This window comes from Schistocerca nitens, chromosome 2 (assembly GCF_023898315.1).
Source record: "Schistocerca nitens isolate TAMUIC-IGC-003100 chromosome 2, iqSchNite1.1, whole genome shotgun sequence".
In the NCBI taxonomy this organism is placed as follows: domain Eukaryota; kingdom Metazoa; phylum Arthropoda; class Insecta; order Orthoptera; family Acrididae; genus Schistocerca; species Schistocerca nitens.
In genome coordinates, this window is record NC_064615.1 from 74323727 (window position 1) to 74351114 (window position 27388).

The 27388-nt window shown below is 44.0% G+C and overlaps 1 protein-coding gene across 1 annotated transcript in view; it reads left to right on the top strand.

The window, feature by feature from the left end:
• LOC126235736 (nucleolar protein 10) overlaps window positions 1-27388 on the top strand; it is a 110037-nt gene that overhangs the window by 63189 nt on the left and 19460 nt on the right. The gene's annotated exons all lie outside the window — the stretch shown is intronic.

The following is a 27388-nucleotide window of genomic DNA, read 5'->3' on the forward strand; positions in this document are numbered from 1 at the left end:
AAAAAAATGTGGTGAATCCCACACGCATTGCAGGAGAAAGCAAACTCCTGCGACACAGACTGAGGGCTGTTAATCAGAGACCAGTGTTGCTGAAGTCCTTCGATGGAAAAAATTTTCAACACGGCTGCCATGGTGGTAGATGACGAAGTTCACGGGCAATGGACAACATGTGAAAACCAACTGAATGTGTCGGTTACTAATAGCCAGTATGCATTAAGGAAAGGACCAGCGAAATGGATGTGGAGATGATCCCAGACCTGCGGAGGTTGTGGCCACAGAGACAATGTTGGCTGTGGGGCAGCTTGCTGCAATGTGCTTTGAGAACACGCTGTAACCAAGTGAATGATGTCACCATCCAAACCAGGCCAAAAACATGACGATGGGCTAACGCCTCATTGTATGACTCCTCCCCTCCCCCCTCTCCCCCCTCCCCCCCCCCACCAGTGATTAGCGTGCAGCAATTGCAGGATCTTCAAACAGAGAGCCGAGGGAACCACTAGGTGAGGAGCTGAATAGTCTGTATCAGGGAGTAGAACACCATCAATGACAGATAAACAATACTGAAACGCATAGTAGTTGGGGAGGGGGTTGGATGCCCGTGACCCACAGGCCCACCGTGTTGTATGCAGTGTACCACTTTCCATAAAATCAGGTCGATAGCACTAGCCTGCGGCACCAGCATCAGTGATTGGAAAACCATTTGTTGAGCACATTCATCAACGTGGAAACAGAGTGACTCTTCTTGATCAAAAACAGGGTACGGACCGGCCAGAAGACGGGAGAGTGCATCAACGTTCGCATGTTTAGCCGTGGGGCGGAAATGAATCTCGTAGTTGTACTGAGAGAGGATCAGTGCCCAACACTAAATGTGATGCACTGCAGTGTCTGGCAATGACACTGAGGGGTTAAACAGCAAAACTAATGGCTTGTGATCCATGATGAGATGGAATTTTACACCATACAAGAAAAGGTGTGGAAGAGTCATGATGGCAGAGACATTCTGACGGCGGTTTGACACCAGCACTAGAGACCTCGAACCTGAGGTAAACAGTAGAAGGCTGAAAGAAGTGGCACTTTTCCAAATTGCATTTTAACCCAGCTGCATGTAACTCTGAAAAGAGCATATGTTAGTTGTTGAGATGTTTAGCAGTGGAGGAGCTGGAGATCACATCATCATCAAGATAGTTGGCACAGCTAGGTACAGACCTTCTGAGTTGTTTGAGAAGCTGTTCAAAAATCATCGGGGCACTGTCCATGCCAAACCTGAAGTAGTGATACAAGCCAAAAGGCATGTTAATGATCAAGAACCTTTGATAGTCAGCATCAGCCGGAAGGTGCAGATATGCATTGGAGAGATCAATCTTGGAAAAAATACTGATGACCAGCAAGTGTAGCAAAAGGTTCGTCAGAGTGCGGCAATGGATATGTGTCAATGATAAACTGAGCATTAACAGAAACTTTGAAATCACCATGAAGGTGTAACTGTCCTGTTGGCTTCTCGACAATGACTAAGGGAGTAGCGCATTTGCTGGATGTGATCAGTTGGACGACCCCAGAGACCATGAGATGATTGAGCTACGCCTTGTCTTGGTCACGGAGCACCATTGGCATCGGGCAACCCCAAAAGAAATAGGGTCTGGCCGAAGGTTTCATGGTGATGTGGGCATTGAAATTATTGTCACAACCCAAACCCTCAGAAAACAGGGCGGAAAATCAGAGCATAAAAAGCTGAGTTGTGTATAAGGCACTTGATCACAGACGAGATTAATGTCGTTGGAAATTGTAAACCCAAAAAGGTTAAAGGCATCGGAACCAAACAAATTTTCGGTGCGCCCATTGTTCACCACCAGAAAAGTCAGCAGATGAACCACAGATTTATATGTAATTAGGGCCAAGAAACTACTAATATTGGAACGCTTTATTTGTTGTAGGTGACTAATGTACGTGACAATGGCACTAGAGTGGGAGAACCCAAGTCCGTGTACATTTACAAGCCGATTGAGGACACGGCATCACCGGTGTCGACTCTGTGTGCAAAACCTTCTGATAAACCTTGGCGTAAATAAAAATCTTATTCGGTGCAATGGAGATTGCCGATACACAATTGACATCCATGTCAGCTTCTGCAATAGGCTGTTGGAATTTTGTGTTACAAACAGGAGCAATGTGGCCTGTTTTGTTGCACTGGCAGCAAATGGTCGACCGCTTAGGACAATCTGCCCTATCATGATTGACAAAACACAACGGATAAGAGGGAAGTGCTTGCATTGTTGTTTCTTCACTGCGCTTGCTGTGCAGCTGTTGTGGCCGTGGTTGCTGCGTGAGTTGGGCTGGCTGCCTTGATGTTTGCTCGTGCACAGACCACAGCCACCGTATTATTCCCTGTGAACCATCCAACCAATGGTGGAGGGAAGCAGGTTGAACTTCTGCAAGCTCACACTACAATTCACTTTTGAGTACCTGCAGCCCTCAAAACCTCAAACGATTGAGCAGTAGTCAGAACATTGGCCCTGCACGTCATGACCAGGGGCCAGCCGAATGTATACCAAGTGAGATGGTGCAGTGGTTAGTGCACTGGACTCGCATTCGGGAGGACAACGGTTCAATTCCTCATCCGGCCATCCTGATTTAGGTTTTCTGTGATTTCCCTAAATCCTTTGAAAGGGCATGGCCAACTTCCTTCCCCATCCTTCCCTTATCTGATGAGACCGATGACCTCGCTGTTTGGTTTCCTCCTCCAAACAACCGAACTCATCCCAACTGAATGATAACATCACAAACCATTTGGTTGGAATACGACTCCTTACATACATCAGTGACAAAGTGATGACAATGGCTTAAACCACGAAGCTCAGCTGCCCAAATCTTATAGGAATGTTCTGGTTTCTTTAACACCGATAGGAGTCAACTCAGGCAGCAATGACGTGCGTCCGTTTGCAGTAGTATTTCAAAATAAAGTTGCACATGTTATCAGAAGTGAGTAAAGGTGGATCCTGAGGGTCTAGTTTGCAAACGAGTTGATACATGCAAGGCAATAACCAAGACAAAAAGAAAGTATGACATAGGTAATATCAGTCAATGAAAATGCTGCCACAACTGTTTTTCATAGTCTTCCCATTCCTTGACAGACTCATTGTAAACCGGAAACAGCTGGGTATAAATGACCAGGGTAGCGACAGGCAAAAGGGGAGGTGCAAGGGGTGACCCAGCAGGTGGCACAGATTGAGACTGACCCAAACTGGCCAAAACAGAGGCAAGTGTTTGCGGTACCCTGGTTTGACTGTTTTGCACTGTGGCGAACACCACCTGCTGTAGACCGAGATGCTGCAATGCTGCAGTACGAACCTCTTGCTGATCGAACAGCCAGCTTATAAACTCATCAGTAGCACCATCAGACAACAGACGCAACGGAGGACCAACCGGAGATTTAAAATCGCACAGAGAACAATCGCACACTCGTTGTTACTTGGGTTGTAACTTGGACACACAACACATCCAAGAATGTTAGTACAACTTTATTAGACTGTGACATGTACCCCAATCACCATAACATACAATGGACACAATAACATAAGGCAAATGTTTGCAACAGTAACAACATGATGATTGAGCATGAACATAGCATGGCGGGGTTTAAATAGGCACTCACTCATGGCGGGCTCTATCGGAAATTCACAGTATTGCTCTTTCGTGGCACACACTGTGGATAACAACACACTGCTAATGCATGCAGCTTTCAAGTGTGCATGCATTACTTCAATTATTGAGCAGGAAAACTGTGCTCTTATGAAACTCTTGACGCTAGTTGACTTTTTTAATTTGGCTGTTTGTTGCTAGATGTATATTACCGTATTACACTAGGTGCATCTGAAAAATTCGGTGAATGGTCTCAAAAAAATTCATGACATGAAGTAAGAGTTTTTCGTGGTAAAGGTATCCAACTGAGCTCAGTTTCATTGGGATTGTAAATATTTTCAAGAGCATGATCTTCTTCTCTCAATATGTCCCTTAGTTTGATTTTGAAAAAATCATTAGACATATTTTCTCCTTGTATTTGAAGTTCATGAATACCAGGTCTTGACTTGAACGTGTTTTAACCTGCCGAGCTTGCTTTAAAATTCCACAGCCCTCCAAGATTTGTGATTTTTTAGTGTCAGTCACTTGTACTCTGCACCATCTAGATCCGCATTCATGGCAAGTCTCATATTTTTCCTTGTGATTCCATCTGTAGAATCAACCTTGTTATGCCCGTCTTCTACTTTTTTACATCCATAATTGTCAGCTTAACAGTCTTTTATTCATTAGACAATTTGGTTGTAGATTTGCCTTCCTCAAACCTTTTATTAATCTTGTATGTCTCACTCACAGAAAGGACAGAATGGTTACGTTTAAGCATTTCATGTCACTAGTTTACTTTAAATGGCTAAGATGACAAAAGTGATCGTAACAGAGCACAATCGATTACTATTGTCAGCACTCGGCGCAAGTGAGTAACAGTTCAGTTAAGTGGTCATTTGGTTGACTGACATTCAGATAATCAATGCTGTACTATATATACAAATGTACTTGCGTAATTGAATATTTGTACTCCAATTTATAGTCAGCCAACATAGTTTCATATGAAAAATGTTACGTCCACCTTATGCATAAATCCTAACCCAAATGCGATAATTATGTTTATACAGGATGACAAATGTTGAACTATATATTTAAAAAAACATAAATTAGTTAGAAATTACATCTTGCACACACTGTATATAACATGTAAACGTCACTACAGATACTGGGATTTAGGTTACGATATGTCAATGTTCCTGCCATCATTGGCGATGATGTGGCGCAAACAGATAGCGAAATTCTGCATGACCCGCTGAAGTGTCTGAACATTGATGCTGTCAATGACCTCCTGAAGGGCTGTTTCAGCTCAGCTATGGTTTTGGGGTTATTGCTGTATGCCTTGTCTGTAATAGAGCCCCACAAAAGGAGTCGCGTGTGTTCGGATCTGGTAAATATGGTGGCCAATCAAAGCCCATGCCAGGGGCCTCTGGGTACACCAAAGCCAGAATGTGGTCCCCAAAATGCTCCTCTACGACATCAAACCATCAAACACTCTCCTGCTTCAATAGGGTCAAGCTCCATCTTGCATGAACCACTTCTTGTCGAAATCAGGGTCACTTTGAATAATGGGTATGAAGTCATGTTCCAAAACCTTCATGTACCATTCAGTAGTCACCGTGCCATAAGGAATATCACGATTATTCCGTGACTTGACACAGTCATGTGCTGAGGGTGAAAAGACTTCTCAATTGGGAAATGCGAATTCTTAGTCCTCCAAATGCACCATTTGCTTATTGAAAACCCTTCCAAATAAAAGTGGGCTTCATTACTAAACCAAATCATATTCACATCGTAGTCCTGTTTGTCAATTCTGTAGACAGTAGTGTTGTTAAACACAACCGTTGTTCCTTGGTCGTGGGGCTTAATGGCTGATGGGTTTGAATTTTGTATGGGAAGAGATGCAGGTCTTCAACAGCAATTTGTCACAGTGTTTCCCAGTTGTTTCCCAACTGTTTTGCAGCTCATCTGATCGATTTCCTGGACTGGTTTGAAACATAGACCATGTCATCTCAATGTTTTCAGGCATTTTCACCCTTTCTGGATGACCGACATTGCCAATACTGTCATCACGAACACTACCCATTCTCTCAAACTTACGAATAATTTTCTTGATTGTTAGTGATGTGACTTGCCGATCAATCAAAGTGCCGCCGCGCAATTACACGCATTCTGTACATGCGGCGCTGTCTGCCAGCCATGCAGCAGCTGCACCACTTAAGCGGCCAGCCAGCCAGCGGCCGCTGGACTTGGACTCAGTGCTCATTCGAATGTTACTGTGTTCACATGTCTTGCTTTGTCAACTTGCTCAGTGACTTATATGTGTTGTGTCGTTTTGAAATATATGTGTTCAACTTGACGTTATAACAATTGGCAACGAGGATGGGATTTTTCCTTTTCATCGTTGACCCACAGGTTTCCATGGCTACTGTCGAGCAACTATTGCAAGGTCTCATTGAACAGCAAATGCTTCTAACATCGGCGATTCGCAATTTCGTCACGGCATCAAATGCGGGGCGTTTTTTGTCCTTGTCTAATCCTCCTTTTCCTCCGTACGACGAGACGGCGGAAGACTGGTCTGATTATGAAAAACGTCTTTGTCAGCACTTCTTGGCATTTCATGTCACGGACGAACAAACATGTAAGTCTCTGTTCCTTTCCTGGATTTCACCTCAAATGTATCGGTTGTTGTCGCAATTGGCTCCTTTGAAAGATTCTGCGTCTTTGTCCTTTGCTGAAATGTGCTCATTTCTGTCTGTCTATTTTCAAAAGCAAATGCATGTGGTAGCCTCTCGTGCTGCCTTTTATCATTGTCAAAAACCGCCGCATCAATCCTATCGTGCTTGGGCTGTTGAACTTCACAGCCTCAGTCGAAAGTGTCAATTTGTTACTGACATTCACAAAGAATCCTATGCTGATTCCATGGTACGGGATGCTATTATCCGGTCGTCGCCCAACAAAGAAGTTCAGCAACGTGCCCTTCAGTTGGCAAATCCGACTCTAGATTAAGTCCTATCCATCGTGCAGTCTTTTGAAATTTCTCGTGCCGCTGGGGCGCAAATAAAGGCATGGGGTGACGTCGGGGAAATACAACCTATGTGCGCTGTTGACGACGTGTGCGGTGCGTCTCCGCTGGCCGACATGGCCACAGTACGCTCCCACACCCATTCTCGGCCTAACCGTAAACAACCCTCTAAGAAACTACAGCAAAACCTCCAGCATCTTCCTTCATGTCCATGGTGTTTATGAAACATTCATGCGAGGATTGTCCCCAACGTTGGACTGTGTGTCACAATTGCAAAAATAAGGGTCATGTGTCTTCTGTTTGCAAATCCGACCGCATATATGATCTTCATGAACATGACGCTGATTCTGATTCTGTGTTGTCTGTCAATTGTACTTCTTCCCTTTCAGGGAAGTTATTCCTCACTGTCCAAATACTTGGTCAAGATGTTTGCATGCAGGTGGATACTGGTTCTGCTGCCACTATCATTAATTCTCAGACGTATCTTCAGTTGGGTTCACCACTCCTATTACCTGTCACTCAGAAATTACAGACGTACAATAAACAGAAGATTTCTCTCTTGGGACAATTTAATGCTGAAGTATCTTACAAATCCATCGTTCGCACTATTCCCATATTTGTGGTCCTCCATAGTAACGCGGAGAATCTTTTTGGTTTCAATGCCTTTCGCGTTTTTGGGTTCTCCATAGATGACTCTGTCAATATTGTCTCTGATGCTAGTCCTTATGCTCAATTGGATTCCTTGTCTACAACATTTTCGTCCCTTTTTTCTCCTGGGTTAGACCATGCAAACGATTTTGAAGCTCATATCAAGCTCAAACCCACTGCTCGGCCTAAGTTTTATCGGACTCGGCCCATTCCTGTGGCCCTTCGTGATCGGGTAAAACGGGAGCTGGATCATCTCACTACTTCAGGGGTCTTGCTTCCTGTCACTTCCAGTGAATGGTCCTCTCATGTCGCTGTTGTTGCTAAGCCCAATGGTGATATTCGTCTCTGTGGCGATTTTAAAGCCACTGTAAATGCGCAATGCCACATCGACACTAGCCCTATGCCCCGACCTGAAGAATTGTTCACTAAACTTGCGGGAGGCCAGTTTTTTTCTAAAATTGACCTGTCAGAAGCTTATCATCAACTTCCTCCTGACGCTGCTTCCCGGCAGTTTCTGGTCCTTAACACGCCTTTTGGCCTCTATCAATACCAACGATTGCCATTCGGAGTTGCCAGCGCCCCTGCTCTCTTTCAGCGATTCTAGGAACAATTATTGCTCCCTGTCCCTGGGTGTATAAATTACATGGACGACATTGTTGTCACTGGCTCCACCACTGAAAAACATCTTCAGAACCTCCGCACACTTTTTCATGTCTTACAGACTGCCGGTCTTAAGTGTAATCTTCAGAAATCGCAATTTTTTGAGGCATCTATCACGTGCTTTGGGTTTCAACTCTCTCAGGATGGTATTCGTCCACTTCAGCAAACTGTCGCTGCGATCGATGCCCTTCCTCGCCCTACATCTGTTAAGGAACTGCAGGCCTTCTTGGGAAAAATAGCATACTATCACAAGTTTTTACCGTCTGCTGTGTCAGAGGCTCAGCCGTTGCTTCGCCTGTTGCATAAAAACGTGCCTTTTCACTGGGCCGCGTCATGCGATGCAGCTTTCCAGAAATTGAAGACTATGCTGAAACAGGCCCCGTGCCTGGCTACTTATCGACCTGGCCAACATCTTGTTCTTGCCACGGACGCCTCTCAATACGGGGTCAGTGCAGTCCTTGCGCACCGTTTTTCTGACGACTCTGAACAACTCATTGATTATGCCTCCAAAACACTCACGGATGCCCAACAAAAGTATTCTCAAATTGAAAAAGAAGCTTTGGCCATTATTTATGCTCTTCATAAGTTTGGTGTTTTTCTCTATGGATCCAAATTTCATCTTGTTATGGATCACAAACCACTTGTTTCTTTGTTTCGTCCATCATCGTCACTTCCTGACAAGGCTGCACACCGCCTCCAGCGTTGGGCTCTTTACTTGTCTCGTTTCAATTATGAGATTCATTTCCGGCCAACAGCCCAACATGCGAACGCTGATGCACTGTCTCGCCTTCCCATGGGTCCCTGATCTGGCATTCGATAGGGACAAACTTTTGTATTTCCACCTGGATGTTGCCGAGCAGTGGGTTGTGGACGGATTCCACATCACCGGGGACCAGCTGGCGGCTGCTACGGGTTCTGATCCTACCCTCTCCCGGGTTTTACGCTGTATTCAGAAGGGTTGGCCAGATCGTCCATCCGCTATGACTTCTGACCCGTTGCGGAACTACTACACTTTGCGCTTCCGCCTCACGGCTAGGGATGGTGTTATCCTCCTTTCCACTGACAATGCTTCGCCGCGTGTGGTGGTACCTGCGTCTTTGCGTGCTTCGGTCTTGCGCCTCCTTGACCAAGGGCACGGGGGTGTCTCTCGCACAAAATCTCTGGCGTGCCGTCATGTGTACTGGCCTGGCATCGACTCTGAAATAGCACACGTGGTCGCTGCCTGCCGCCCTTGTGCGTCACAGGCCGCCGTCCTGAAGTCATCTCTGTCACCGTGGCCTTCGCCTGAGAAGCCCTGTGAGCGCATTCATGCTGACTTCGCGGGACCTTTTTTAGGTACTTATTGGCTCCTCGTAATTCCTTTCATTGTCTGTTGCATGTCGCCTACCACCGCGGCAACCACAAGTGCTCTTGCCCGCATTTTTTCTTTGGAAGGCCTTCCCTCTACTCTTGTTACTGATAATGGTCCGCAATTTGCCTCTTCCGAATTTGCGGATTTTTGTGCTCATCACAGCGTTATGCATGTCATGGCCCCTCCGTTCCACCCACAATCAAACAGTGAGGCTGAATGACTGGTCCGCACATTTAAGGCTCAAATGCGGAAACTCCTGACTTCTTCTGCTGCTGATGATGCACTTCTCCAGTTTCTGGCTTCTTACCGTTTCACCCCCATGGGCGACCACAGCCGGCAGAGCTCTTACATGGCCACAGCCCTGCACACTACTTCATCTTCTGCAGCCTTCCGCCTCACGGCTGTGGGTGCCTTCGCTTGGCCGGTTCACCACCAATGACCTTGTTTGGGTACGGGGATATGGCAGGCGGCCAAAATGGAGTCCGGGCTGCATCTTACAACACCGTGGCCGATGCCTGTATGAAATCCAGACGGACACTGCTGTTGCGGTGCGTCATTCGGACCAGCTTCTGCCTCGTGTGCCGGTAACGCCTGTTCCGAATGCCGCTACAGCACCTTCGGCTCTACCTGATGCTCGGGATCTTGGCATCTCTCATTACTCACAACGCAACCGTCTCACCGTCATCTCGGTGCCAGTACAAGAACGGACGCCACCAGGAGACGTGCCGACGCAGGAACCAGATGACCATCATCTGTCGGAGCCAATCTACTCTCCTCCTCCTCCTACGGACGCCGACACATCGCCCATGTCTTCTGTTATATCAACTGGACTTGCCGCAACGGGCAGATTGGTGCACGGGGCCCTAGCAGATTCAACCCCTACGTCTCCTGTCATCTCGACCCGTTATCATCGGAGACACTTCCGTCCGTACGGGAAGCCTCCTCCTCGAGACTTTCCAGCCAGTCAAACAATGCCTATGGACGTTAGCAATCTCCATCAAGACCAGTGCAAAAATTTCAAAGGGGGGAAAAGTGTTGTGACTCGCCGATCATTCAAAGTGCCGCCGCGCAATTACGCGCGTCCTCTACATGCGGCGCTGTCTGTCAGCCAAGCAGCAGCTGCGCCACCTAAGCGGCCAGCCAGCCAGCAGCCGCTAGACTTGGACTCAGTGCTCATTCGAATGTTATCGTGTTCACATGTCTTGCATTGTCAACTTGCTCAGTGACTTATATGTGTTGTGTCGTTTTGAAATATGTGTGTTCAACTTCACGTTATAACAGTTAGCACACTTGGACTGGTTGTCTTCATCTTGAACCCAGTCACAAACTTCCTTTGAGCCACAGTTGGGACATTACTACTCACATACTTGGCCTTCACAAGCACTATATGCTCATGCATGCTGTACCATGACATATTCATGTGCAAAGGCCGACAATAACAAGGCACATGCGCATGTACATACTAATTCCCATTATGCCCTGTGGCGAACCGTGCAGTTTGAACATCCTATTACAAACGGTCCAGAACTTGACGATTTTATTTCATATTGTCCAATAATTGTCACAATGTTTTATCCTCAGGTGGCACATAATATGGTAGTGTGCAAATGAAGTGGGACAAGCTCATATTTTACAAGTAATTAAAGTTGGTTAGCTGTAACCAATTTTATCTGCCCAATTTTTGGACTCTTGGTGGATTGTTGCCTTGATTATGAACAACAGATGTTGGTGTTTGTGTTCTCAGCAGGAAAAAATTATGTTTGTGTAAAATGGACATTTCACCTAAGAAACAGGTAAAAATAGTTGCTTTTATGAGCACACATGTTTGACCATAAGAGACATTGCCTCTGTTGTTGGTGTGAGGAAATCTAGTGTTTCAATACTTACTGTGGCATATAGTGATACTGCCTCCTTGTCTCCTAAGAGAAAAGCCATATGTGAGCAAAAATGAAAAATCACTCCTAGAACTGACACAATTTTACTGAAACAGTAGAGTTCATCCTTACAAGACAGGTAAGGACTTTGAGAGAGATTTATTGGCTACTGTGATTGAAATTGATTCTTCAGCGGTTTAGCGGAGACTTCTTGATTTTCGACAAAAGGTATTGAAAGCCAATAAAGAGGCAGTTATTAACGTCTGCCATGAAGAAAAAATGGTTTGCTTGTGCCAAAATATATAAATCTTGGACCTTCGATGACTACAAACATGTAATTTTCGGCGATGAGTCACTGTTCAAGGTTACAGAGTAAGGGTTACCAGGTGAAGCACCCATGAGGCAGCGAGAGCTGAGCATCTTGAACAGATTGTAAAATACCTTCCCAAGAACATGTTTTGGGTTTCTTCACTGCAAGTGGCTCTGGGTTACTAGTTACAATTGATGATATGATAAATTCAGCCGAATGTGTGAATTTCCTTAGGTGCAGGATTGTTCCATTCCTACAGACTGTTGCAGATGGTGGAGGAATATTTCAGCATGATCTGGCCTCGTGCCATGCTTCTAAAACAGTCAAGACATTCACGGAAGAAACAACATTAATGTGCTTCAGTGGCCTGGTGATTCACCAAACTTAAATTCCATCAAGAATTTTTGAAAAGGCAATGTGGTAAAATGACAGGGTTTCCACAAGTTCTGGAAATCAGCGAATTTGAAATGGATCGGGGGGAATAGTAACTTGACAGTCTCATTTTTGGTTCAGTGGATGTAATGGTTTGTTTATGAAGATGCCAATTATTGTCACTGGCTGGGCACAGCCAAGCAGGTGCTGCATGTTGTGTGCCTTCCTCCCTACTCCATCCTTACTACCACTTCTCCCCTCCCCACAGTTTGCAGTCAGGGCCGCTAGCCGAGCAGCTGCCAACAAGAGTGGTGGGGAAATGTGAGGTGTGGTTTGTTTGGATCTCAGAGTATTCGCACAAATTATCTGTTGCATGGATTCGTCACTGAGGTCTCAGTTCAACAAGCAGTCGGTGACTCAGGACTATGGGAGTGAATAGCCGGCCACACAAGTCGTATTTCGCAGTGGCACTCCAAGAACTAGCAAGAGTAGAATCACAAATACCTTGCAGAAATTCTCTTCACAGAATTGGATGAGTGCTAAGGACTTTGATAAAGTTGAGAAAGAATTTGCGCTACTTTGTGGTGAGCAAGAATTTTTGTATCTCTGCACTGACAACAAGGGAAGTGAGACGAGAATTGATCACTTCCGGAGAGACTTATTGGATGATAATACCAGCTTTCAGTTTTCTTCAAAAGATTCTCACTCTGAGCCATGAAAAAAGTCTTCATAGAGTACAGTATTTTTATTAATAAAGAGTGTATGATTGTCACAGGTAGCCACATGTCAAGTATATGTGGCCTGAAATTAGCTGGATTTGTCTTTAAGATGGGCATTAACAAGAGAATGATTCTGGACTATCGCAATGCTTGAAATCAGTATGATAAGGCTTTAAAGCAGAATCAATATGAAGAACATAAGCTGAGAGAGCTAGATGTAAGAGGTACAGCAAGTTAATGAACTGAAGATCAAAAGTAGTCGATAATGGTCGAGAGAGCCACTAAACTGAGTGGAATTAACGAAGAGATTGCTTCTGTCACAAAGAAATGTTGTCTGTTTCCACTGATTGATTTTAATTCTTTGTTTGAATTTTTATTGTGCAACAAAACGCTGAGTATTATTTGACAGAGAAAATGTCACTATATGTACCCCAGTATTGTCGTTTTTATTTTTGAAATTCTAGTGTGATATTGTACAATATATTCCTTTTATGTTTCTTATCTGATTTGACACATTATCACACCTAGAAAGTTCACAGATCTGCTGCAGGAGGAGGAGCAAAAAAGAGCTTTAATTCAAAGTTCAGGTTTCCTTGTTAATAAATACAGAAATTCTTCAACTAAAAATGGCTTTTATTTACACAATTTACCTTTTTACATACCCTTGAGATGATAAATTTTGTAAAGGAGACAATAACTTGCTGTTCATTCAAAATGAGAGGTAGTAACATGTTCACATGTTCATAAATTCTTTGTCATCTTACGTGTTTACATTCCCTTTAGACCTCAAAATTTTTTAGGGAAAAATGGTAACAAACTAAGGAACATTTGCTTTAACCTGGTCGAATAAATGCCACTGCATGTTCAGAAGCTCATTAGAGCAAATTATTAATATCCAATAAGCTGCTAACTGTACTATACATATAGTAATAAATGTGCACAGTTAAGTTTAATCGTCTTGTCCCAATAATTTGCACCGAGCGAGGTGGCGCAGTGGTTAGACACTGGACTCACATTCGGGAGGACGACGGTTCAATCCCGCGTCCGGCCATCCTGATTTGGGTTTTCCGTGATTTCCCTAAATCACTCCAGGCAAATGCCGGGATGGTTCCTCTGAAAGGGCACAGCCGACTTCCTTCCCCATCCTTCCCTAATCCGATGAGACCGATGACCACGCTGTCTGGTCTCCTTCCCCAAAACCAACCAACCAACCAATAATTTGCACACTACTGTGTCTATATGTATTCACTATAACTGAGCAAGATGGCGCAGTAGTTAGTACACTGAACTCGCATTCAGGAGGGCAATGGTTCAAACCCCTGTCCACCCATCCAGATTTAAGTTTTCCACGATTTCCCTAAATCGTTCCAGGCAAATGCCGAGGTGGTTCCTTTGAAAAGGGCACGGCCAATTTCCTCCCCATCCTTGACACAATCTGAGCTTGTGCTCCATCTATAATAATGTTGATGTCGACAGCCTTCCTTCCTTGTATTCACTATACTTAGTACAGCAAGAAACATAGGAAACATTTCTTCACTCCTTAGAAATGTCATATTCTTTCAGTGTTCTAACTTACTAACCATGTCCTTCAAAAGTTACCACCACTTTTAAGCTATTGTTCAGACTTAGCAAATACCAGCACATTTGCTATATGTGCGGGCCCGATGTTGACGAAAATGCTACAGAGCGTTATTGTCAAAGAGATTTGTAGTGTGCATAGCTACTGCTTTGTTGGGGTGATGATTTTGAATGCAATGCAGCTGATTCAGCTTTCAGCATTTCTCTTATTGTGCCAGAAGATTGCTGCTTTGCTGTTACTGCCTCCTCCTTGTCCTCCTCTGAAGAAAAAGAAGAAGAAATCTTCTCAACAACCTTCTGCTGTGAAACACCATGCACCTCCATAAGGTCTTTGTCGGTCATTTCTTTGTTGTGATCTTCCACAAGCTCATCGATATCGTTTTTATCCACTTCTAGTCCCATACTCCTGGCCAAAGACGCAAACATGTTGACTACAGACACCACAGATACTGCCCCTAATGCTTCAGATTCACATTGAACAACGCCCTCCGGCCAAAGCTTCTTCCAAGCAGAAGTGAGAGTTCTCTTGGTAACCCGTTCTCACACCTTTTCCATCATCTTGATGTAGGTGAAGGTGTTGAAGTGATATTTCCAAAACTCTCTGAGAGTTAGATTGGTAGCGTCAGTCAACTCAAAGTCCGCCATGGTCGCTCTACTGTAATCTTGTGTCCCTCGAGTCTGCCATTTGAATAGCCTTTTCCAGATGCCAGCACCTGGTTGCCATCTTTTTTGACTTGCTTAAAGCATACGACACGACCTGGCGACATCATATCCTTGCCACGTTGTATGAGTGGGGTCTCTGGGGTCTGTTCCCGATTTTTATCCAAAACTGCCTGTTGCTCCGTACTTTCCATGTCCAAGTTGCTGCCTCCCATAGTTCCCCCCGTATTCAGGAGAATGGCATTCCGCAGGGCTCCGTATTGAGTGTCTCTCTATTTTTAGTGGCTATTAACAGTCTAGCAGCAGCTGTAGGGCCATTGGTCTCTCCTTCTCTGTATGCGGATGACTTCTGCATTTTGTATTGTTCTTCCAGTACTGGTGTTGCCGAGTGGCACCTACAGGGATCAATTCACGAGGCGCTGTCATGGGCTCTAGCCTACGGCTTCCATTTTTCAACCATGAAGTCGCGTGTCATGCACTTATGTCAGTGTCGTATTGTTCATCTGGAACCAAAACTTTATCTTAATGATGATCCACTCACTGTAGTGGAGACATATCGATTCTTAGGACTGGTTTTTGATGCCCAATTAACTTGGCTACATCACCTTCGTCAGTTTAAGTGGAAGTGCTGGCAGCACCTCAATGCCCTCTGCTGCCTGAGCAACACCAACTGGGGTGCAGATCGCTCTACGCCGCTGCAGCTCTACAGAGCCCTTGTTCAATCTTGCCTTGACTAAGGGAGTCTAGTTTATGGTTCGGCTGCACCCTCAGCATTGCGTTCACTCGACCCAGTGCACCACTGTGGCATTCTTCTAGTGACGGGAGCTTTTAAAACGAGTCCAGTGACCAGTGTACTGGTGGAAGCCGGAGTCCCTCCATTGCAGATCCGAAGTGCACAACTGCTCCAGTTATTATGTTGTACACATTTGTAGTTCTCCTGAGTATCTGAATTACTTTCTCCTTTTCCCACCCCGGCAGTTCATATCCTCCAACAGCGGCCCAGGTCAGGGCTCACGACTGCGGTTCGTGACCGGTCCCTTCTCTCCGAACTGAAGTCCTTCCCTTTACCACCTCTACTTGAGGTCCATTCACGTACACCTCCATGGTGTACACTTCGGCCATAGCTTCGTCTGGACCTTTTGCACGGTCCTAAGGACTCCATTAACCCTGCCGCTCTCCGCCGTCACTTCTGTGGTGTCACCGCTAGACACCACACTTGCTAGGTGGTAGCTTTAAATCGGCCGCGGTCCATTAGTACATGTCGGACCCGCATGTTGCCACTGTGTGATCGTAGACCGAGCGCCACCACACGGCAGGTCTAGAGAGACGGACTAGCACTCGCCCAGTTGTACGACGACGTTGCTAGCGACTACACTGACGAAGCCTTTCTCTCATTTGCCGAGAGACAGTTAGAATAGCCTTCAGCTAAGTCCATGGCTACGACCTAGCAAGGCGCAGTTAACCATATCTGGAGAGAGTCTCACTTGTATTATCAAGAGCGATGTACCGCAGAAGTGAATAAAAGTCAAGTATACAAGAAGCTCCGTTCTTTTCTTTATAGCATTCATAGAGTATCCTGTTTCAGACTTAACGCAAGACGGCGTGAGTTGGCGCGTGCCCTTTCGGCTACTTCAGTGTGGCGTAGCTAGCTTGTTACGCCACTACAACTTCCTCTCGATTCTTGATGTGTTCTGGGGCTCTGAAGTTGTTTACACCGACAGCTTGATGACTGATGGTCACGTAGGCTTTGCGTATTTTCATGGAGGACATACTGAACAGCACTCCTTGCCAGATGGCTGCAGTGTTTTCACTGCAGATCTGGCAGTCATATCTTGTGCTCTTGAGCACATCCGCTCATGCTCTGGCGAGTCATTTCTCCTGTGTACTGACTCCTTGATCAACCTACAAGCTGTTGACCAGTACTACCCTCACCATCCTGTGGTAGTGCCCATTCTGGAGTCCATCTGTGCCCTGGAACAGTTCCATCGTTCAGTGGTGTTTGTGTGGACCCCAGGACGCATCGGAATCCCAGGCAACGAACTTGCCGATAGGCTGGCCAAACAGTCTAAGCGGAAACTGCTCCTGGAGATGGGCAACTCTGAAACTGACCTGCGTTCTGTCTTACGCCGCAAGGTTTTTTGGCTTTGGGAGATGGTATGGCATAACAGTATGCACAACAAACTGCATGTCATTAAGGAGACTGTGAATGTGTGGAAGTCTTCCCTGCGTGCTTCTTGCAGGGAATTAGTTGACCTTTGACGGCGCTGCATTGGCCATACGTGGCTCACACATGGTTACCTCCTCTGTCGCGGGGACCCACCTCAGTGTCGCTGTGGCTCCCTAATGACAGTCGTACACCTCTTGCTGCATTTCACGCTTTTATCAGCTTTGCGGCACACTTTTAACTTTTCCAGCACCCTACCTTTGGTGTTGGGTGACAATGCCTCAACAGCAGCTTTAGTTTAACGTTTTATTCGTGAGGGTGGGTTTTATCATTTGATCTGAGTTTTAGCACATGTCCTTTGTCCCTCTGTGTCCTCCATCCTAGTAGGACTTTTGCCCTACGTCTTCTTTGTTTTCTTCTTTCCTTTGGATAACTGTTCTACTGGTAACAAGGGACTAATGAGCTCGCAATTTGGTCCCTTCCCCACCTCCCCTCTTTTAAACCAACCAACCAGCCAATCAGTTCAAAGCAATGCTCGAAGAGTGCTTTAGTGTAGAGCTTCTTAATGTTAGAAGTAATCTGCTGGTTCATAGGCTGGAATAACGTAGTGGAATTGAGAGCCAGAAATTGGATCTTTATGAATGAAATTCTTGAAGAAGGTGGTCTTGTAAGCCTGGAGAATGGGCAAGAGAGTTGTCCATAACAAGCAAGACATGGAGTGGCAGATTCATATCAAGCAAACATTTTTTCACCGAAGGACCAAACACTTCATTGATCCAATCACTAAAAAGATCACTGTCACTCAAGCCTTTTTGTTGGACCTCCATATCACGTTTAACCTGTTCTTGTGGACTTCACGCTTCTTGGAGGCTTGTGGAGTTTCTGAATGGTAAACAAGTAAACAAGCAATGGTTTAATTTTGAAATTTCCACTTGCATTGGCACAAAATAGCAGTGAGAGATGGTCTTTCATTGGCTTGTGACCAGACATTGCATGCTGTTCTGTTGTTATAAAGGTACACTTTGGCATGTTTTTCCAGAATAGACCCACCTTGTCACAATTAAAAACCTGTTGCAGCAGATAACCCTCAGAATCTATGAGCATCTTGAAGTTGCTGATGAAGTTCTCTGCTGCCTTTGTGTCAGAGCTGACTGCTTCACCATGCCTCACAATGCTGTGGATGCCGGTTCTTCTCTTAAACTTCTCGAACTACCCATGGATTCCCTTAAACATTCTTTGGCCACTGATGATCCTGGAGTCTTCTTAATGAGGTCGGCAAAATTCATTCTTGCCTAGTCACAAATGATGTTACCATTAATAGTGTCACCTTGCAATTGCGTTTCATTTATCTGTATAAGGAGCGACCTTTCGACATCGTCCAGAATACGAAACCATTGTTTAGATACTCTTGTCACTCCGTTTGAAGCATCTATCTCCGCACTCTTGCCCTTGTTCTTGAGGACAGTGCAAATAGTTGATTTAGACTGATTGTATGTGCATGCTAAATGAGCAGCACTTGCACCACATTTACATTTTTAAATGATTTTACGTTTCATTTCTTAGGTCATTTTCTTTCTCTTAAGGTCATCTTCTTGCAGCTTAATCTTCAGGGACATTTCTATGAATGTTATTAAAATTTGCACACAAAAAAAGTACTGTGTCAACACAAGTTTAGGAAAATGTGTGATCACAAGCTCCACTAAGATGGTAGCAGAAAGATCGCTAAAATTAGACTGCAGTACGTACTAAAGACATTGTTCATATTCCGTTGCCGACAATGAAGGATGTCCCCACAGTGCGCGTAATGCTGGTGGCATCATACTAAATCGTTGTCACTCATTAAGCGAAACATCACTCGTTAAGCGAGTCATTTTTGTACAATTTGTTTTGCTCATTATGTGGTATGCTAGGTGCTCATTAAAGTGAGGTTCCACTGTATTGGAACTACAGTATCCAATATCCGATATTTCAGTTATGTCTTTTTTCTGCACTCTTTGAATTTCTACTTCTGGTGCTGCTCTCTTTACTGATGTTATTGGGTATGCCATTGTATGAAATAATTTGTGTTTTCTCTCTTGTAATTTACATGCACATCTGCACATATGCCGATTTTCTTATAGAATATGGACCGATTTCTTTTCAAGACTTCCATCAATTTTCATCCTTGCGCCTCAGGCAGTGCACCAAGCTTTTCCACCTTCTGCTCATTAGATCGAGTGCACTAACTCCCATAGTGGTGTTATGTCTTCTCTCCCTCCAATATTATCTGTGACAGAGGGAGATCTCTCTCCTCAGAAACATTAACTTCAACTCTATGCTGCAGCAGTGTCTTCATCTTTCTCCACAAAGGTGTTGAAACTACAATCCCATTCTTCTTCGCCATCCTTTATGAGTAGCTCCTCTTTGCTAAAATCCAGTGTGGTACATTTCCCCATGAGCACGTTCGCACCATGCACAAAATTGACACTCAACACTTAAATAATTAATATGCTGTTCTGAAATGCCCTCTCTCCAGTCTTAAATTTGCCCCTTTATTGTTTCACTCTTGTTCTCTTCAGCACTAACGATGTGTAACCTACTAACTGGTCAGGTTCAAATGTTTTCAGTGATCTTTAACTGATCATATAGTACAGCTGAGACTGGACTGACGTTGCTGCTAGAGTCTACTAAAATATCTGCCTGTATTCTGTGTATCTCAGTCTCAAAAATAGGCATAAACAATTCATTGTGCATGACTTTGTTTACATGTAGCAGATCTTACCTTACATACCTCTGGTCTTCAAATTTTATGGTCATTATTGTAACAGACGCATTTACAGTGTTTGTTCCCACTGGTTTCCAATAGAAGTTTCTTTCAGTTTTCCTATCCTTGATGTGTGCGTTCTGCATGATTATTCCTTTCTAGTGATAGGTTTTATGACCACCTTCTATCATTCATAAAGTTGTGATGATTATTTCGCCAGTATCCTCCTGTGTGAATTGATATCTTGCTTCCTCATCGTTCCTGGGATTATCATAAACATTACACATTGGATGGTCGACAACTTGCAGAACACACACACAAATCCCCATAATCATTCTCCGTGTGTGCCTTGTAGTTGCGTAAATCACCATGTCCGCTGTTTCTCTGTTCAGTCCCACCTTCTCTATTCTGCCTGCTTTTTTCCTCTGACTCTTCTGTTACTATCACTTCTATTTTATCAAGTATTGAATATAATTCCTCCACATCATAGTGCGGCAGCAGTGAAACTTTACCACACACAGCTAGTTACAACCTTTGAATCAAAATATCCATCAATTCTTCTTCACATATTGGGTCATCTAAATACATTCCTGTCCCACTATTTTTTGATAAATTCTTTCAATGTTCCATCTTGACCTGAGTAATTAGTGGGTGTAGAGATGATTTCATAGACCATTATTTATTTTGTGACCAATATTTCTTCACAGGTGTGTCTTCCAATTGTTCATAGCTTTTGTATTCATTGATCGCTCTGCTACCACAGGCATGCATTTCTCCTTGCATAGTGGTAACATAAAAACTCTTTTTTTTTATTCATCTAATTTACAGGAAATGTGCCTTTAAACTGCTTTTACAAAGGCAATTGCATGTAATTTGCCCGTTGGCTGGAATGACTGAAATTTATGCATTCTTCAATAATTATCACTCACTATGCTGGTGGTGGTAACAGGAGCTTATCTTTATTCAACTTCGAACATTGTCCTAGTTTCGTACACAGTTTTTCTTTGTCCCTTTCATAACTGGTAGTTAATCTTTTTTCAGTGGATGAGCAGATTTGATCAATTTGTTGCTGTAACTCATTACAGTGATTTCCCACTCTGCTGATGGTTTTGGTTAAGATTCCTTTCTTTGCCTGGCAGACACTTTTTGTTTCTGCAATTTCACTGTCTTATTTCTTATTCTGCATGGACAAATTTGCTGTTATTTCTTTGCAGAAGAAGGAGTCCACGAGTGGAGCTTCCACTTTTCTCATTTGTCACAGTTAAATCTCTTAATTTGTGCTGACAGTTTTAAAATTTCTGTTTTAAGTCATGGTTACCACCTGTAACTTCTGCAGAATTTGCACTAGAAGTTAGTTACTGTCATTATGTATTGTCGGTTCATGATGGCTCGTGGGTGTCAAGGTTTGCATTGTCGCATGCACATTTTTGATTCTTGAGTCCGTTTCCTGTCCAACAAATTCAGAATTTATTAAAATGTTTCCAGTTACTTGTACATGCCGCTTATCTTCCATCATGGTAACTGTTCCATCCTCACTGACTGTTGATTCCGCCATGCAATTACACTGACTATTACTCACAAAGATATTGTTAATGAAGGAAAAATCACTGCCATAATCAATTTTCCAGTCTACTCCAAATCAACATTTTCTTACTTCCTACACAAGGCCCAGCTATTCAAATGCTTTCACACTTACCATTCATTGATTTTGTAGACTGGCTGCATCGTAAGATTGCATGGTGTGCATGTATCGCCACATTGTAACATCCCCTTTCTCCTTCCAGATACATAGACCACATTCAGAGGATGTCACAGCAAGATCATGTGTAGTACTTATCACTTGAATTTTGAGGACTCATCAATTGATTAAAAATAGAAGCACTGCAGTACAACTACTTTTATTAATACTTTCTCATCACATAGTTCCATATCATGTCCCACCAAACAACTGTTTGTGAGCAAAGCAACTTTCCTGTTTATATTTACAAGGAGCATGCTACAGAGAACGACTCTTAACACTAAACCAAAGGCCTAGCAGGCAAAGACCAGTCAGTGAAAGTTCATACATGAGACCCCGATCAGAAGTCATGTTGGTGTGCAGTGTAGGGTAGCCGTGTACCCCTACATTGTTGGCACAGAAAGTTACTTCCTATTTAGTTGATACAAATGAGTATGCTGTTCTATGCTACACTAATTGTGGAAAGTAAGCAACATCCTTTGTTCCTGTAATCCTGCTGGCCACTACCTCCTGTGCCACACCCTAGTGCACCACTGCCCCATGACCCTAACTTCACTCTCACTCACTCTCTCCTTCTCCACCGTCTCCCTCTCCTTCATCCCCCCCCCCCCCAAGAATCCACTCCTTTATGTCCTTGTGCACTGTGCACAGCTCCCCCGGCCTGTAGCCAAAACAAGCTCAGCAGTGCCACATTCCTGTCCTGCCGAAGTGCTGCCTCTCCCTAACAGCTGTTAGCCACTCTTCTCAAATCTTCCCTCCTATTCCCTGCCTCCTTTTGCCCCCCTCAAAAACACTGCTCAACACAACCCCTCACTCTCCAGATGAGCTGCAATGCACCACAATAAAGTCAGATGGGACAGAGTGTGTGATGAAAACCATCCACCACATTTCAGTTCAGTGCTGCATTTTTTTCCATTTCTTCACATGCCACGACTTTAATATTGAATAATTTAATTGGACAATTTATGAAATCTGGAATGCTGGAGATGCTGCATTGGAAGCACTTCAAGGTGCCTAAATAATGATAATATATTACCTGTAAAGCAGTTTTCTGTATAAGTTAGGAAAAGACAATTACTACTTACCATAAGGAAGGCACCTAAAGTTGCAGACAGGTGCTGTTAAAAGATATTCCTTCCTGGAGTTTCTGTTGTTTGATTTCTTTATAATTTGATACTCATGGTTGAAAATTTCATAATTGCTTCTGTATCAAGCAGTGTGTATTAAAAAGACACGTGAGGAAACTGTAAAGTTACAGGGAGACTGAATGGCTCACCAATATTTATCTTTAAACCTAAGGAAGTGAACTTCAAACACTGCCAATAGATACGTTAAAAGAGGGCAATATATTCTAGCTTTAGATACTGTCAGTTCCTGTTTCAGGAAGGAAATAGGGATAGGTCTGGGAAGGAGAGGCAGTTCTTTCCTTCCTGATGAAGGAACTAATAGTTCCCAAAGCCAAGACTACTCAACATGTCTATTGGCAGTACTGGAATTTTTCCTCCTGAAGTGAAGTACTCAACAAAATATTGCTCTCACCTCTGCATTGACGTATCAATTAGCAAAAGCTGCAAGTAGTCTTTGATGCCAGGTAATTGGAATTAATTCCTATTTGAGCTAAAAACATTTTGATGAATTTCTTTCATTACTTATAGGTGTAGTGCAAATTTTTAATGAAACATTTTAAAATTCTTGCAATATCTTTATTACAAAGTTGTATGACTGAATATCATATCTCAAACAATTAAAAAGGTTTTAAATCCTGCTGAACTCATAATTGTCACTTATAAGTTGTGTGGCAGCTCAAAAATCGCTCTGTTTTTGCTAGTAAAGCAAAACTTGCTCTCGTGTACAACAAAAATTGGTTCTGGGGTAAAGTGAACCTTGAAACAGCCATGTAAGGCCAAGTTGGCTTTGGTCCTTGCTTTACTTTGCTTTTTTGTGTCTAACTTAAAACAGTAATTGATGATTGATACATAACCACCTGAATATTCAATGGCTCACTTATGAACAGAAATCTTGTGATATACCCAGTGAGGAATCTCATAATCTTAGGTTGTTTGTGCCATGTCCAAAGGTTTTCCAGTAACAACGATTCTTCATTCTTCATTGAAATCCAAAATTTTATATTTAGATCACAATCTTCTATCTTCCCTATGCTTTATGTTCTTAATTGTATCTTCTGCTACTCTGGTGCTGTGTTGTCCATGTGTGTATCATGATTCTGTTGAAATTGAATAACTGTTTAATTTTGATTTTTTTATTTTAATTTATTGAAATCAGGCAGTTCCCTTGGGCTCCTGAAATATTAACTGTGATAGGTGCTTCTTGCAGTCTTCCAGGATATTAACATGACTTTCTGTTTGCAGCCACAGTTGCATAACATATCTTTTGTATGCTGTTTAACAGTTGGGGAAATGCTTACCACATACTCTGACAGAGCGCGCATGCGTGTGAGTGTGCACACAAGCGCACGGGTGCGCGCGAGCTCTCTCTCTCTCTCTCTCTCTCTCTCTCTCTCTCTCTCTCTCTCTCTCACACACACACTCACTCACTCTCTCTCTCTCTCTCTCTCTCTCTCTCTCACACACACACACACACACACACACACACACACACTCTGTTGTGACAAAATATATGACCAGTAGGATGTGAGTGTCAGGAACAACTATACGAGGAGAAGTCCAAGTTAAGAACCATTTAGTAGAACGCTCAACCTTGTAAGAACAGGATCTGATGAATGTTCCACACAAGGCAGATATCACAAAGATCCTTGGTGGTGATGCTCACTGGAACTCTCGCTGAAGGCTGCCACCGCATAGGCCCCATCATAATATCACGTGGAGGAATACACTCACTTGTATTGGTGCCACCAGTACTGATGAAGAGCTGCTCGCTAATTGGTTTGCTGGGTGAGATGATGTCATCTGACATTTGATTGGCTTCTAAAGGGGGGCTTGGCGAAGTAGTTCCCTCTCTGGATTGCCCTCCGGAGGCCTCACCACCGGGTGGCCACCAGTCCACAATCTGGTGGGACATATTATTGATCTGGAAACAGATCTCCAAATAAGCATCAAAGGAAGTGTCATTGCCTGTTGGAAGTGGGAGAGGACGTTGGCATTGCCATGTTTGGTTGACGTGCAGAATTCAGTTTCCTAGTGATATGCCAAGAAGAGGTGGGCCCAACATTGTAGGTGTTGGTGGTCTTGACCGGTGTGGTGGCAACCGGGTGAAAAATGGTGACCAGTGGTTTGTGATCCATTTAGAGCTGGCCATACAAGTAGTGATGAAATGTCTTGATGGTGAGGACCATGGTGAGGGCTGCTTTTCCCACCTGTGATTAGCCCCGACGATGGGTGTTCAGAGTCTTGGACACACAGGCTACAGGTTTGTCCATTGTAACAATCCTGTGTGAAAGTACAGCCCCAATCCTGATATTGGAGGCATCCATGGCAACGATCAATGGTTTGCAAGGCTCATAGTGCATCAAGCAGTTAAAATAAAGGAGGGCCAATTTAAGATGCTAAAATGCTGCAGGCAGTCAGAAGGCCATTCTCATTGTTCACCTTTCCGTAGCAGTCAATGGTGGGGTTCCAGCTAATGCTGGGGTAAACTTGCAGTAATATCCAATTTGTCCAAGCACTGACTGAAGTTGCTTCACCATGGTAGGTGCAGAGAGCTGAGGAATGTTGTACAGGTGATTTTTGTAGCCCAGACACCTGCTGCTGAGAAGACATGTCCAAGATACTCCATCTCTGTTTGGAAGAAGGAGCACTTATCCAAATTGATGATGAGCTTAGCCTGATCTGTGTCCAAGTTATGGAAGTGTTAGTCAGCAGAGGATGCAGTGACAATGATGTCGTCAAGATAGTTTGCTGACCCTGTAACATCAGAAGCAGGTGCTTGAAGTAATGTTAAAACAAAGCTGGGCCAAACTAACAACAAAGGGTATATTGACCACCACATTTGCTTGCTGGCTTGATTGAGGGGCAGCTATTGGTAGGCATCCATCAAGCCGATTTGGTAGAATAATTTCCCGTAACTCAGCTTCACCATGAGCTCATCTGGCCTTTGAAGTCAATTGGTGTTGACAATGACCTGAGCATTCACTGTTGACTTAAAGTCTCCACAGTGGTAGAGAGCACCACTTTGTTTCTCTACAATGGCATTCTCCACAACTGTTGGAGATTGGTTCCACAATAACAGCTGCCTCCAGGCGGTCAACTCCCGCTGCACCCTGTCCTGCAAGGCAAGTGGAACGGGATGCACTTTGTACAGTTTTGGAATGGCATCCGGATGGAAAGTAATATGAACGTTATTGCCCTTGGTGCCACACTGGAATGCGGAGAACAGGCTGTGACACTTAGAACAGAATTGCTCACATGCTGACCTGCTGTCGGACAGCAGATATCAATAAATGTTGAATAAATAGCAACATCGGTTGTAAATTATGAAATCTCTTATTTTACAGATTGATTTTGGTCACTGTGTGACCATCTTCAGTACTAAATACATGTAAGAACCATCAGATATGAGGATCTTAACTAAACACAAATGTGACCCTATTTATAACCACCAGCAAAAAATACAGAAACAGAAAGATATATGCAAACATACAGAGTCTCGCAAATACCAGATTATTCGAATCTTGTAGTCCCATGTCATAACAACATAACATTTTCTATGGGGTGTAACATGTAGTGTGATAATTATTTTCAACAGACGTAATGATTCAATGGAGTTGATGTAAGCAAATCTTGGCATTGTTGTCCGACTTGTGGCAGAAGGAACATGTCATATGGAGATAGTACAAGACACACGGTCATGAGTTACCCAGCACTGGGGGCAAGATTGCATCAGAGGTGCTTCCAAGGTGTCACCTGAGGTCCCAGTGGCTTTTTCAGCGGCTGGTGCAGTGGCTTTTGCAGCGGCTGGTGCCGCAGCAGGAGGAGGACATAACGACCTGCACAACATAGGCAGTTCACTCAAGTGTGTACTCTGAGCCCTTGGTTGGCTTGAATGTGTTGCTGAGGGACAAACATTTGCCCAATGTTGGATTATGAAGATGGAAAAGATCCTTACAGAGCTCTGCGTCCATAGGATGGACAAACAAAATTTCGTGAACAGCAATATCATCATAAGGGAGGGGCCACAGTTTTTGTTTTCACACTGGGAGTGATATTTGCGAGTCGGGCACCGCAGAGTAGCTACCTATTCTGTATAGGACTGAGAAGGCTTCTTGGAATTGCAGTAAAAGGAATGACTGGGTGTGGAAACAAAAGGACAACTCTGGAAGTAGGCCCCCAATCTGTCCTTAAATTCCGAGTAACTCAATTCACCCAGTTAGGGAAAAGTCAGGGCACCAGCTCGTACACCTAAGTGTCGGTGTTAGCCAATAGAAAAGTCCACTTTGTAATATCCCAAGGGTTCTACAGACTGTTAATGCCACTACAGCTGGTTGATGTAAGTCGTCCATTATTCCTGGTTCGAGCAAAGAGATGGAGTATCGAAGGCATGCACCTGAGGTCGGCATAATATTTGTTCTGGTCAGCCAAACAAAACAAGAGGCGATCCTGAATCACACTCATCATTTTGAGAGAAGCTTCGAGCGACATGAGAAGTTGGGGGAGTTGCAGAGGTTGCGCCACCTGCAAGAGGTATGTACCACAAAGACGTGGGTGCATATGGAGACCACCAGTGTCTACCACAGACATGAGACCAAGGAGCAAGTGGTGATGTCCCCAACTGGGAGGAGCAAGGCCAAGACCATAGGAACTCCTATCTCCAAACCATGAATCATAGATTGTACCACCTGGGTCCACGCAATCAAACAGCTACAACAACCAAAATAGATAACAGACAACTGTTCCACCACTGGAAAGGGTGTGGAAGAAGTGTAGGGTACAAATAAGTACTGACTGCTTCAGTTTT